The sequence below is a fragment of the Schistocerca gregaria genome, chromosome 3 (assembly GCF_023897955.1).
Source record: "Schistocerca gregaria isolate iqSchGreg1 chromosome 3, iqSchGreg1.2, whole genome shotgun sequence".
Lineage (NCBI taxonomy): Eukaryota > Metazoa > Arthropoda > Insecta > Orthoptera > Acrididae > Schistocerca > Schistocerca gregaria.
Window position 1 is genome coordinate 215744807 of NC_064922.1, and position 14358 is coordinate 215759164.

The following is a 14358-nucleotide window of genomic DNA, read 5'->3' on the forward strand; positions in this document are numbered from 1 at the left end:
CTCCTCACGACCGGAAAATACCAACAGTGTTCCAATAGTTCCCGAAGCGTCAACTAACGATCAGTGTGTATTAGACCTCGGTGCGAACGGTCGTCATCTTGTTTGTATGACAGCAGGCAGCTCCTTAATCGCTCCCATTGTGGATTCAGTAAATGTCGATCAGGTTGAAAAGTTGAACCAGCCACAGGCGGCAATCTATCAGACTTTCCCACATGAATAACACTACATCAGTATATTCTACGACATCAGCAAGGCACACGACGCACATGGAGACACATTATGAAGCTTCCGTGCACAAATCTCCCTCTTCATCATGTTTCTTATCTAAGCCCCTTTTTTAACTAGTTGAAGTCGGATAGAAGTTCTAACGACGTTTTTGCGGAAGATTTTACGTTTTGCTGAAATTCTTCGTAATCGGCAGTATACCGCGATAGTGTTGGAAAAGTGGGCTAAAAAGTTTTACTATTCCTGCAGATAAATGTGTCTGTTTGTTGTAATTTTTCTCGTTGTAGTTTTAATTTATCTGACGTGCGAATGAAGGACATCATTCTCGCTTTTAAAAGTTCTGTGAGGTATTTGTTCCTCATTTTTCATTCTAAACTGACGTGGTTAAGAGGCCCATAGGCAAGGGCGGAGGAGGTACCGAATATCTGAAAGAGCCTTAGCTGTAGAGAGCAGACAGAGCATGTATGCCCCGATTGCACAGAGTTTTAGTGAGATCTTGGTTGATCTGTAAGAGCATGATGCAAGTATTAACGAGACCCTTTTTCCTGGAGATCATTCACGCTACTAACTGTGAGCCGCTGGGCTGGCCACCGGTGCTTACACAAGAGCCCCATATCCAGACTCAGTGCTGAGTCTAGAAAACTGCTACTTACCACTGGGCGCTAACTCCTAATGGTGCATGAAGCATGTAAGATTCTCACTGCTCCACATTTATCAGGTGGCATACTGTTGCTTGTCAAGAAAGGAAACGCCTTTCCCTCAGTCGTCCTTTCTGGACTCTGTGTGAAGCATGTGCTCGATTCACTGGGTGTGGGGCCAGCATAGGACCAAATACAAAGTTTTACCGACTGACACCCTGATTACTGGAGAGGCCTAGATTTAAAGCAAAAACCTAATCTGTTGCATTCCTTTTTATATTTTCACTGCAATAACTTTTAGAGTTTCAAATGAGGGCCAAACATATGTGACTGTATTTATGGATCAGACTTAACGGGGATATTCTGTTATCTGTTCTGTTGCCTACCCTCACAGAGCCTTCTAGACTCAGTTGCCTCCGTACTTCACTGCCTTCGCTAACGAGTTATTCCCTATACTGTGGGCAGTGGAACAGATACTGGAGGTGTACAAAGGGTACAAAGGGAAATTGAGTTGCGGATTTCACTGTCAAGGAGCTGTGTCGCCATCGTTTACTGCGCTTTCCTCTTGCATTCTGTCTGCTCATTGTTAGGGTACATAATCATAGGCTTACGAGAGGGCGAGCGAGTGGCAGTGACAGATAACAAATTACATCTGGTAAAGTGCACGACTCGGCCATGAGGCATCTCCTTCCAGCCATTCAGATGGGCTGAGGACGTTCTCACTCGTCTTCGATGAGAGCACAGTCCTAAACCACAAACAAAACAGTTGGTTTCACTCTCAACCTATATTCTGAACTATTGTTCTGTTCCACAAATCGTACTGTTTCTTCCATTATACTAAGGATGAAACGTCCCTAGAAAATCACATCATTAATATTCTTTCACTCTGAATATTAGTCCCACTATTCAACATTTCGTTTATTTCTAAATTGCGTCTTTGATGTATAGATTCAACAGCAGGGGCGAAAGATGGCATCCCTATCTTACACTATTTTAATTTCGAACACTTCATTCGAGGTATTTTAACCGTGTAGTTCCGTCTTGATTCTTGTATGTTTTCCATATTAGCCTTCTTTCCTGCAGCTTACTCCTTATTTTCTCATAATGTCGAATGTCTTTCAAAATTATACATTGTTAATCCTTTCATCTAGTCGAGAAGCCCTATAGCGAAGCTTCATTTTTCTGACTTCTGTTATCAACCACTACATCAGAACTGCCTCTCTGGTACCTTTTCCATTTCTAAAGCCAAACTAATCATCATCTAACCAGTCCTCAATTTTCTTTTCCATCCTTCCATATCTTATTCTTGTCTTCAGCTTGCATGCATGGGCTGTTAAACTGATGGGCGACAATACTTGCACTATCTTCCCTCATGCATTCTGTACAACAAGATAAGCATCTTTTGGTTGCCACTCCTCACCAATGATTTCAGAAATTATGGAATATTATTTATGCCTTTTGCCTATTTTTATCTCAAGCCATATAAAACTACTTTAATTATGATTGTAAACCTTGATCACCTATGTCTTCCATGTGGATTCAGATTTCTTCTTGTTTAATAGACTCCCCCCCTCTCATGAACAATGGACATTTCCTTTGCTGGGAGGATTGCGTGCCTCAGCGAAACAGATAGCCGTACAGTAGGTACAACCACAATGGAGGGGTATCGGTTGAGAGGCCAGACAGACGTGTGGTTCCTGATGAGGGGCAGCAGCCTTTTCAGTAGCTGCAGGGGCAACAGTCTCGATCATTGACTGATATGGCTTTGTAACACTAACCAGAACAGTGTTACTGTGCTGGTACTGCTTACACCTGAAATCAAGGAGAAACTACAGCTGTAACTTTTCCCGAGGGCATCCAGCTTTAGTGTATCGTTGGATGATGGTGTTCTCATGGGTAAAATATTCCGAAGGTAAAATAGTCCCCCATTCGGATCTCCATGCGGGGACTACTCAAGAGGACATCGTTATCAGGTGAAAGACAACTGTCGTTCTACGGATCGCAGCTTCGCATGTCAGATCCCTTAATCGTGCAAGTAGATTAGAAAATTTTAAAAGGGAAATGGGTAGGTGATAGTTAGATATAGTGGGAATTAGTGGAGTTCGTTGGCAGGAGGAACAAGACTTCTGGTCAGGTGAATAAGGATTATAAATACAGAGTCAAATACACGAAATGCTGGACTAGGTTTATTTATGAATAGAAAAATAGGAGTGTGCGTAAGCTACTACAAACAGCATAGTGAACGCATTATTGTGGCCAAGAGAGAAACGAATCCCACGCCTACTACAGTAGTATAAATTTATATGACAACTAGCTCTGCAGATTACGAAGAGATTGATGAAATGTATGATGACTTAAAGAAATTATTCAGATAATGAAGGGAAACGGAAATTTAATTGTCATGGGTGACTGAAATTCGAAAGTAGGAAAAGGAAGTGAAGGAAACGTAGTAGGTGAATATGGACATGGAGTAAGAAGTGTAAGAGGAAGCCCAATGGTAGAATTTTGCACAGAGTATAACTTAATCATAGCTAACACTTGGTTCAAGAATCATAAAACAAGGTTATATACATGGAAGAAGCCTGGAGATACTGGAAAGTTTCAGATAGATTATATAATGATAAGACAGAGATTTAGGAACCAGGTTTTAAATTGTAAGACATTTCCAGGGGCAGATGTGGACTCCAACTGCAATCTATTGGTTATGAACTGCAGAATAAAACTAAAGAATAATTTTTAACTTTTTTATGCAGCGACAGAATCTGATATTGTTTATATAAGAATATACAGCCTACAGTTGCTGGTTAACTTTAAGGTTTACTAATTTGTATTCTTAGTAATAACGTCTTTTTCAGAAGCTGTAAAAAGTTAATATTATAATGTGTTAGTAAATTATGTTTGATACGCTCATCCTATAGAATACAACGTGTAGTACTTACATTAATATTATTCAAATGTTTGCCTAAAACAAGCCATGTCCTAAGTCAACTTTATAAAACTTGATGCATAACCATAAGGTGTTGTCACTTCTATTAAACAATCTGTAGCAAATTAGCTTTAAGCCCGTTGTATAGGCCTCGTCGTGTGACCAGCGACTGCCTCACAGAGGGTGGCGCGCATGCGCCAGACGCATCGAATCAAACTCTTGCTACGCATACGTCAGATAACATTTTTGCTATAAATTAATTTTATAGTTCACTATTGTAAGTTAATTACAGTATCCAACATGACTACGTTTTACATTATACTACAGAGCCCTATAAACCGACCCACAAATCACGTACGAACATCTGAAAGAAAGGTTCTATTGTTACAGAAACTGTAATGGTCACATGCATTATGAATTATTGTAAACCTAATACAGGCTGGAAGCCTTCGCGGTATGCCCTATTATATAGGCACAGTTGATCGTTCAGTAAATTGCCTCTATACGTAATTAGGTGTGCATAAATTTGTAGTTGCTCAAGCGTGTCGAGTCTATAGCCCTTAACTTCATGATGTAGTAGCTCTATGTCAGGTAAAGGTTTAGGTGTATGAGCCATTTGCACCAGATACTCCGCAAAGGCTGACCCCCGTGTTCCTACACCCTTTATTGGAAGATGTTCTTTAAAACCTTTTTGCTATAGTTCTGCCTGTTTGACCAATGTAATAACATGGCCAATCATCACACATAATCTCATATACGCCTGATTTCGCTTACTTATCAAAGTATTTCTCAAGGGTATGAACCAAATTTCGCTTTAAACTATTACTCGTCGAGAGGAAATTTTAAAACCTGAGATTTTCAACAGGCGCCTTATCTTGTAGGAGACATTACCTGTATAAGGAACCGTCAACAATTTCTTGGTCTGGTCTTGGGTTTAAGTATTTGTGTTTAGTAAAGTCGTTGTTCTTTATCGCGTTTTCTTATGATATAATTGCCTCACAATCTTTGGATCGTAGCCATTATTCTATGCAGTACTGTCGAAAATTTGTAGTTCCTTTTCGAGGTTGATATCTGACAACGGGATAGAATTCGCCCGACGGATACTAGAAGAGAAAAACCCCATTTTATGCGCCTGGGGGGTGGGTTGAATCAGCCGGAATGTGTTGTCTGAATAAGTTGCCTTCCGGAATATGTTGAACTCTATTTTGGCATCTTTAATAGTCAACGTCAATTCAAGATAATTTAGTGATCTATCAGCTGATTCCAATCCTTGTGTGAATCTTATTTTTTCATGTAGACTGTTAAACGATGCGAAAATTTGCTTTATTCCTTCTGGAGAGCTATAAACCAGTAGAAGAATATCATCCACGTATCTCGCGTAAAAGATGATCTGGTTCAGTAACTCCGGGCTAGTAGAAATCCTTGTGTAACAGAAGATGAATTGAATTAAATTGACGAAAGGAGAAAATATAAATATGCAGTAAATGAAGCAGGCGAAAAGCTATACAAACCCCTCAAAGCTGAGACCGACAGGAAGTGCAAATTGGCTAAGCAGGGTTAAATAGAGTATAAATCTAACAATGTAGAGGCATATCTCACTAGAGGTAAGATAGATACTGCAGATAGATACTGCCTACAGGAAAATAAAGAGACCTTCGGTGAAAAGAGAACCACATGTATGATTATCAAGAACTCAGATGTAAACCCAGTTCTAAGCAAAGAGGGGAAAGCAGAAAGGTGGATGGAGTATATGGAGGGCCTATACAAGGGCAGTATTATGGAAGTGGAAGAGGATGTAGATGAAAATGACCTGCGAGATATAATACTGCATGATTTTTGACAGATCACTGAGCTACCTAAGTCGAAACAATGCCCAGGGAATAGATAACGTTCCATTAGAAATATGGCAGCCTTGGGAGAGCCAGTTCTGACAATACTCTACCATCTTTTGAGCAAGATGTATGAGACAGGCGAGATACTCTCAGACTTCAAGAAAAATATAACAATTTCAATCCCAAGGAAATCAGGTGTTACCGATTTGAAAATTACCGAACTATCAGTTTAATAAGTCATGGCTGCAAAATACTAACGCGAATTCCTTAAAGACGAATGGAAAAACTGAACGAAAGCGACATCGGGGAAGATCAGTTTGGATTCCATAGAAATGATGGAATACGTGAGGCAATATTGACCCTACTACTTACCTCAGAAGATAGATTAAGGATAGGCAAACCTATGTTACTAGCATTAGTAGACTTAGAGAAAGCGTTTGACAATGTTCACTGGAATACTCTCTTTCAAATTCTAAATGTGACAGGGGTAAAATTCAGGGAGAGAAAGGATATTTACAATTTGTACAGAAACTAGAAGGCATTTATAAGTGTCGAGGGACATGAAAGGAAGGCAGTGATTGGGAAGGGAGTGTAACTGGGTTGTAGCCTATTCCCGATGATATTCAATCTGTATATTGAGCAAACAGTGTAGGAATCAAAAGAAAAATTCAGAATAGATATCAAGATAAATAGAGAAGAAATAAAAACTTTGTCAGAGGCAGCAAAGGACATGGCAGAACAGTTGAACGGAATGGACAATGTCTTGAAAAGAGGATATAACATGAACATCAGCAAAAGCTGAAGGAGGATAATAGAATTTAGTCGAATTAAGTCGGATGATGCAACAATGAATTCTCTTGGTTTCCATTTTGTGTACAGTGACAATTCATTTGCTAGCCTCAGAACGACTCAGCATCCTCCTGGAACGTGTGAAACGTTGAGGGCAGAAATAGGGTAAAATGTTAGAAATGCAGGTTCCATACATTTGGGAGTAAGATTTTCCAGAAATTGAAATAAGTAAAGCAAAGGAAAAAAAAGGGAACAACTTTGTGTCTAAGTATCAAGTGATGAAAGGATGTTTTACTACCACTATTATCATAATAATTTACAAGTTCTGCATCTTGTACCAAATTACTGTATTACTTAAATATTCCTTTATTGTGTAGGACATCTTAATTACCAGGAACAACCTAAAGGCCTTTTTAAATAAGTTCGTTCTAGTGATCTCTTTAATGTCCTTGGTCAATTTATTATAGAGGCCTGTTCCATCACAGAGAATGCTGGTTTTAGTTTTATGTTTATTCCTTCTCGGTAAATGTAACTTCAGTCTGGTTCATGTTCCACGATGATCGACAGACCTGTATCAGCTGTAATTATTGACATGTAAAGCTCACTGATGAATTTAACAAAAGGTTTAGCAAAAATCCCTAGAGTATAGAACATGTATTAATGAAGAGCCTTCCTAATATGTTTTTGCTGATAGTCTTACGGCTATTTTCTACACTTTGGAAACTGTGCTCATACTTGGTGGATTTTTACTCGGAAAAGAATTTCATAGCAGGTAACTGACTGACATGTATTACCCTTCAGAAAATCACATTGGACGCGTTTCTGTTCCATAGGACCTATTCTAAACGAATAACGATATTTAAATTTCAAGTTGGTCCTTTGCTGTATGACACTGATATGTTTGTGATTTTCTGAAGGTACAAAAAGTAACGGACTATTAGCTACGAAAATAATTGCAGATGCGTACGGAGCTATGTGGACGTTCTGAAACAAAGGTCTCCGAATTTTTTATGTGGAAACTCGTAAGGCTTCTTAAATAAAACAAACGTTGTTAACATTCTACATCTTTTTCCTTCATAACTATATATTTGTTTCTCAACATAACTTCACTGTAGAAAGCATTAGCCCAAACGAGAGATCAGTTCGTTGATACCATCACTGTAGTGAGGTTCACTTATTTGACGCAACCAAAACATAACGTCTGCATGCACCGCATCATCGCTAAGAAACTGTAGTCTTCGAAGGAGTCCATTAAGTGTGGAAAGATATGAAAATCGGATGGCATAAGTTGGGCCTGTGTGGACAGCGACCGATGACAGTGAACACAAGGCCTAGGACAGTTGCAGATATCACAGGGCTCATGTGTGATCTGGCACTGTCATTATAAATGAGCCGGTGCTCCAAGTATAGACACTTTTCGAATTCGAAACTAGATTGCAGCTTGCGGTTTCTAACGCATCGAGATAGTTACGTTACACACCACCGTGTCACAAGCTAAAATTAGGAGTCCTCTAGAATCAGAGGACTGGAAGTATGTATACATGAAGAACAAAGGCGTAAAATATCAGTAACATTTGTTTTGTCCGAAATGCTTCAAGAATTTTTTTCACAACAAATTTGGAGGCATTACTCTTCGAAAAGCGCTCTCAGTTTTGGACTTACATAGGAGCATATACTTCATAACAGGTGAAACGTGATATCAGTCTACGTCTATTTCTCGGTACTCCTTAAACTTCTGTATTAATTCTGTGTAACCCACATGGTATCTACACTTCTATCTCCATAATATGCTTACTCCGCTTGCGGTTTTCCATCTACCGAATGAGAGTTCACTATAAATACAGTTGAATTCAAGACACTGCCGATAACAAACAAAAATGTGTCGATGGCATATGATTACATTGGTGAACATGCGTAACTTGTTACATGGTTTATACATGGTGATTCAGTGATAACTCTACAGTTTTTCATTGTGGATGTCTACATGTGTCAATTTAAGGCAAATGACCCTGGTCTGGAAAAGACGGATTTAAAAATTATAAACAAAAACCATTCTGCCTTCTCTGATAGTGAACCTCTTCTAACGTAAGCTCTTTGCTTTCCATATACTGAGACTGGTAGTATGGACCACAACTAGAAAAAATGTCAAGTATAAATGGCCTCTGAAGGGCATATCTTAAGAGTTCTGACAACTTGTTCATCTTTGCTACAATTCTCTTCTCGTGAAGAAGTGGTCATAGCTCTAAAGGTACGCATTCTATTGATCATGATATCTAGATAACTTTTGTTAGTTTCGTTCAGACTACCTCCTCCCAAAATATGGAAAGCAAACAGCTTGCAGAAGAACAGGTTCACTATGAGAAGTATCTGAACGATATTAGCCTATAAATTTCGACTCGATCGTTTCGGGAGCAAAGACCCTTGCTTCATACTGATAGCTTTAACGTTCTACATCATCGTTGAAAAGTTGTAAAATCATCACGTAATCACCCTATATATCTATGGGAAGCGCTGCAAAACAATACGAAATCTCATGACGGTCAATGGAAGACTCACTGTTGAAGGGATGATTTTGGGAGACTGCAGCGAATCTGTTCATGAATACGGATAAGAAAGGCAAGTAAGACATAATCGATATCACACTAATGGTGTTTTAGTGCTTATGTTCCATGCCACACTGAGCTGTCTTCGAAGTATTGTAATAGGTTAGGATCATCTCATCCAAGGATTAAACAAAGATTTTACAAGGAACCTAAGTGCATGGGAGAAAGCATCATAGTTGTGAAACTGTGGCTGGTAAATTCATTGAACTGGTATTCGAGGACGGTTGTTGTTCAAATTGCTCTAAGCACTATTGGACCTAACATCTGAGGTAATCAGTAACCTAGACATAGAACTACTTAAACGTAACTAACCTAAGGACATCACACACAACCATGACCGAGGTAGGATTGGAACCTGCGACCGTAGCAGCGGCGCGGTTCCAGGCTGAAGAGCCTAGAACCGCTCGGCCACAAAGTCCGGCGGGACTGTTGCGCATATTTATTTAATGGTTATCTCGCCTCCTGACTATGAATAGAATACAAAGTTCTGTTACGTAGAGGAAATGTAAAAGTGAACAATCTTTATTGTTTACCTCTGTTTTCTTAATGGAATGTATCTAAATAAGGCTAATAGTTCTATAAAATACTCACCACTATGCAATGTACCGTGGCTTGGGATGCGGGTGTTAGCAGTAAATGTAGAGACCTTAGTGCTAGTCCAGAAGTATTCAACGTTCTGATTAGAAGGCATATGAAACACAAAAATCTTGCTGGTAAGAGCCCTGCAGTTACAGAGAAAACTCTTGCTTGGAAGAATGACGAATTTTGTTGTTACAAAATATTAAAATTAGTCTTATAATTCACTCGTTGACGAAATTCTGAGACGAATGTACAGGATATACTACACGTTGAGTAAGGCAGTAGGATTGGAAAGCTGCTAGTTCTTAGGAACCATCAGCACAGAGTTATAATTTGATTTTTGACACTATATTCGTCAGTAAAAGCACAGCATGTTTAAATAATCGAATTCCCATGTTTAGAACAGCTTCAAATGTTTGTTTACTTTACGAATGGATGAATGTGAAATACTTGACGTTAATTTTGTAAGAGATAAAAGTTCAGGCAAGGTTTGACACTATAAGTGTTGTAAATCAGTTAGTATTCGCATTCTGAAACACTGGATGAATCTAGTATGGTTAATTTAATCTCCATTTTAAGCAAAACAAGTTTTTCACTGACCTCAATGTTTATGATGGTACATCTCCTGTTGCAAGTGTCGAACAATGATAAGTTTTGATAGAAAATTCTGAGATATATGTAGACACTATGTGGAAGGTCTGTTGACAACAGATTTAGTAGTTAAGAGGCAGTGAATTAAAGCGTCACTTGAGATTTAGAAGTCTAGCTGCTTGCCATTTAAGGTGAAGATAGTTTTCCTGCCACCTAATTGTCTTTTACGTTGTATCTGCAGAACTATGTGGCATACAGTGATATGATTTTGTAGGTAGACTAAATTGTATCTGTGGATACAGTCTACAAACTCCGTTGAGAATAGAATAGGTAGTAAATAAGTAAGAAATTAAAACGTTATATCTGATGCTAAATGGTTACCATGTGATCAATACTCCAATACTTGATGAATAAAGTCTGGGTACTTGCGCGCCATCAATTGTCCTGCCCCATGACAAACGCAAACTTTCTAATATTTGTGTTTTTACCTTAAAGTTTGAACATAACATAATACCTCTTAATTAGGAGATTATGACGGCATTTTAGATCTGTTAATTCGCTCAACAATCACGTGAAATTCAGAAAATAATTTTTTTGTTGCTATGATGCTAGAGGTAGTCATAGGCTGAACTGATCTGTGAGAGGTTTCTGCCCATTGCGAAAACAACTTTTAAGTGAACAATCTTTAAATATTTATAGGAAAATTAAAATAGAACATTTGCGAAAATGTTAAGACAGTTACATTTGACAAGTCACCATTAAATAAGAAATCAGACTGTAGAAAAATAATTGAAGAATCTACCAAATCAACTAGAAACGGGAGAAATAATTTAAAACCTTTACAATAGACGATAGGTTATATCCCAGTGGTTCTTTTCCATCAATATGCACAGTAGTAAATTACTCAGTACTTTACTTCAAGCTTGAATAAATAATTTGCGAATTTACAAAAGGTACTAACACAGTAGGGGGAACTTAATCAAACACGCAATGGTTAAATATTTCCTAATAACTTTACAAATGTGTCACTAATTTCCAACAGCTGTCCAACGAGAAATTCTACTTATAGCTTTAAAATTAAACATGCAGAAACATTCAGATGGAGCACAGGGGAAAAGCGCAAGCACTCAAAACGTTTATGAATACAACTGATGCCCTAGAAAACTTTCCGCAAAATTCAGGTGAAGCCTGGGAGATATATAACGAGCTGGTTGGTTATAGAAAACACGACTTACACCTCAAATGACATGTAACCTAAACGGGGCCACATGAACCGGCAACAGACAATCTTCGATATTGCATGTCGACACGTGAACACAAATCAGACGGCGAATGCTTATCAGATTTTGTACTAGACACATCGAATATTAGGTTCACCTGCCTTCTGAGCTCAATTTTTATTGACGAAATGGTGAATGACGAGACGGTGTATTACCAAAGTTAGACAGGAACGCAAAACGTAACAATGAATAAAAGTTTAATTCAAAGTTACTTATTAGTACGTCAATAGCAGACAATGTCAGCCAAACTAAAAAATTAAGGCAAGCTAAAGGCTAAAAAAATTGACGGTAACAAGTTTCCATTTACGCATCGAAGATATTATACTTACTAGGATTTCAGTACTAGTTTATATAACGCTGGCGACGGTAGTCGTGAGTGTCCTCGCCCTAACGAATTGATTTAGGGAAACTGTAATAAAACTAGAGGTCGGTACTGTAACTTAAAACAGGCTCTTTTGCAACTCATAACTACATTTTGTCACAGTGAAAACTGCGGTAACGACGGAGTTTCTGTGGACCGCCCGCCGCGCGACGCTCAGATGTGCACAGATAAAAAAGACTTACTTGGAATGTCCACCAGAGCCCCACCACGACTCTCTCCAGGGATCGCCGTCTTGCTGTACGTGGAGCTATGCCCGCCAAAGAGGCCGCCTCTTACGCTGGGATTCACCGTAGACAAATGTAACCGGTCGTCCGCCTCTTTAAACTCCCACACCCCGAGCTCCGCCAAAGAACTCAGAAGACTCACAGAGGGAATAGGTCATAATATGACGACACTTGTACTATAACATCTAATAGTTGATGGTATAATTTAAGAGCTGGTAAGTACCAGAATCAACGATGTTGGTGAATCTGAGAATCAGGTGACTAAAAAGTATGCATTTAAATATTCGTCCAATAAATAGTGTAAATAAGAGTCATGTTCTATTCACTTATTAATGTTGCTAGTGTACTGCGAAACCTCGTACAACTATAGGCACAACAAAACCACGGTTGTTGGCGAACAAAAGTATTGCAAGAACAAGCCCTATTTCTTTTTCTCTGAAAGCACGTTAGTTGTACCAGGGCTCCAATAAATTGTATTATTCCCCACCATTTAGGAAACAAAATTTTGTTTTGCAACATAATTTTCGTTCACTGCCACGGATTTACGCACTTTACTCAGAGGGCCCGTATGCCTCCTGGTACCACTCAACTTATGGTACGGGAGCTGCCTATCCATCATCCACGTACTGCTGCTTCGTGGAGTACATCTGTCATTGGTTCAAACAGTATGAAGTCGTAAGATGTGAGATCCACGCTGTGGAGTAGGCAGACTTGTGTAAGACATTGGTTTGTCGTGGAGAATTTCGTTTGCATCTCTGCGGCATTGAGCGAGGTCATGTCGCTCACTCAGTTTCCTGAGGGTAGCGCAATACTCGTACACCTCAGAGAGGACATAAGACACAATAACCCCTTCAGATTCGCATAAAACCGTTGCCTTGGCTTTATCAGCTGAGGGTGTGTCTAAACTTTTTCTTCGGAGCGAAAGTGATGAATTACTGCTTATTCTCGTTCGAATTAATGAAGATATATTCCATTGACTGTGAAGTTCGACAGTAAATTGTCATCATGAGCCTCATAGCGCGCAAGCAATTCGGCACAAATGGTCCTTCTTTGCTCTTTATGGTCTCGTATTAAGTGGCAAGTTACTGATGTGGCACAAACATTTTAATACACCAATTGGTGGACGAGTGTTTCAGTACTTCCAACAGAGACGTCCAGTTGTGCAGCCGGGAGTTTGAATTAAGTAGTTCGTAAGCCTAGGGACCGATGACCTCAGAAGTTTGTTTCCATAGTCCTTACCACAAAATTCCCATTTCCATCCTCCCCGAAAATGAAGAAGATTTCCAGCACGTGTTGAACGAATTTAACAGTCTAATGAGAAAGAGAACAAGGATTAAGAATTAACCGATAAAAACACAAAAGTAATAAGAAGCAGCAGAAATGAGAAGAGCGAGTAGCATAACATCAAAGTCATGATAGTGAAAATAGGAGTAGCTAGGGGGGCAACGAAGTCTGAAAAGCAGTCGAGCAAAGAGGGAAATTTTGGGCAAGAGAAGTCTACCGAACGAAACAAACGTTTTAATTTGAGGACGAATTTTCTGAGAATGTGTAACTGTGGCTCAGCGTTGTACCGTAGTTTATCATGAACAGTGGGAATAGGGAAGTATCGTTCCAGATGTGATGCTAGAGAAGAAAACTAAAAATTAAGTGGACTGGAAAGATAAGGTTGTCCGCAGAATCGGCGAAGAAACGAAATTATGGGGATACTGACAATAAGAAGGGACAAGATGTTCAGCACAAGGTAAGACATCAGGGATTAGCTTCCATGGTTCTAGATATAGTTGTAAGGGGTAAAATATGCAGGGGAGGAGAGAGGAGAACGAGAAATAGAAGACGCAGGTTGCAAGTTGTATTCTGAGATGAAGAGGGCCGCATTACACCTGCGCCGCATGTTAATTGCTGTTGGTAACGTGTTGGAACTGCTGGCTTGAGTATACTGTGCATCTGAGTTCTTCCTGCACTCCTCGCAGGCAACAGCTGGTGATTGAACTATTCTGTAATCATTATTTGGTCACCTTTACAGCTGCAGTTCAAATCATGCTGTATGCATGATCGAATCAGTCTAAAAGCTGTTCCTCGAATATTTAGTGAGCATTACATATTATGTCGCTTTGGGTAATATGGTCGATCATTCAGTTTCTAAAAGAAAATTAAAACGCAGTTAAAGTAGCGTAGTTTAAGTCTACTGCGTTTACGTTCCTGACAGAGGACGGAAGTTGTCGAAAGTCTAATCAGAAAGTTCATGTTTAAAAACACAACTACACTATCGTGAACTGTTTCATTAATAAA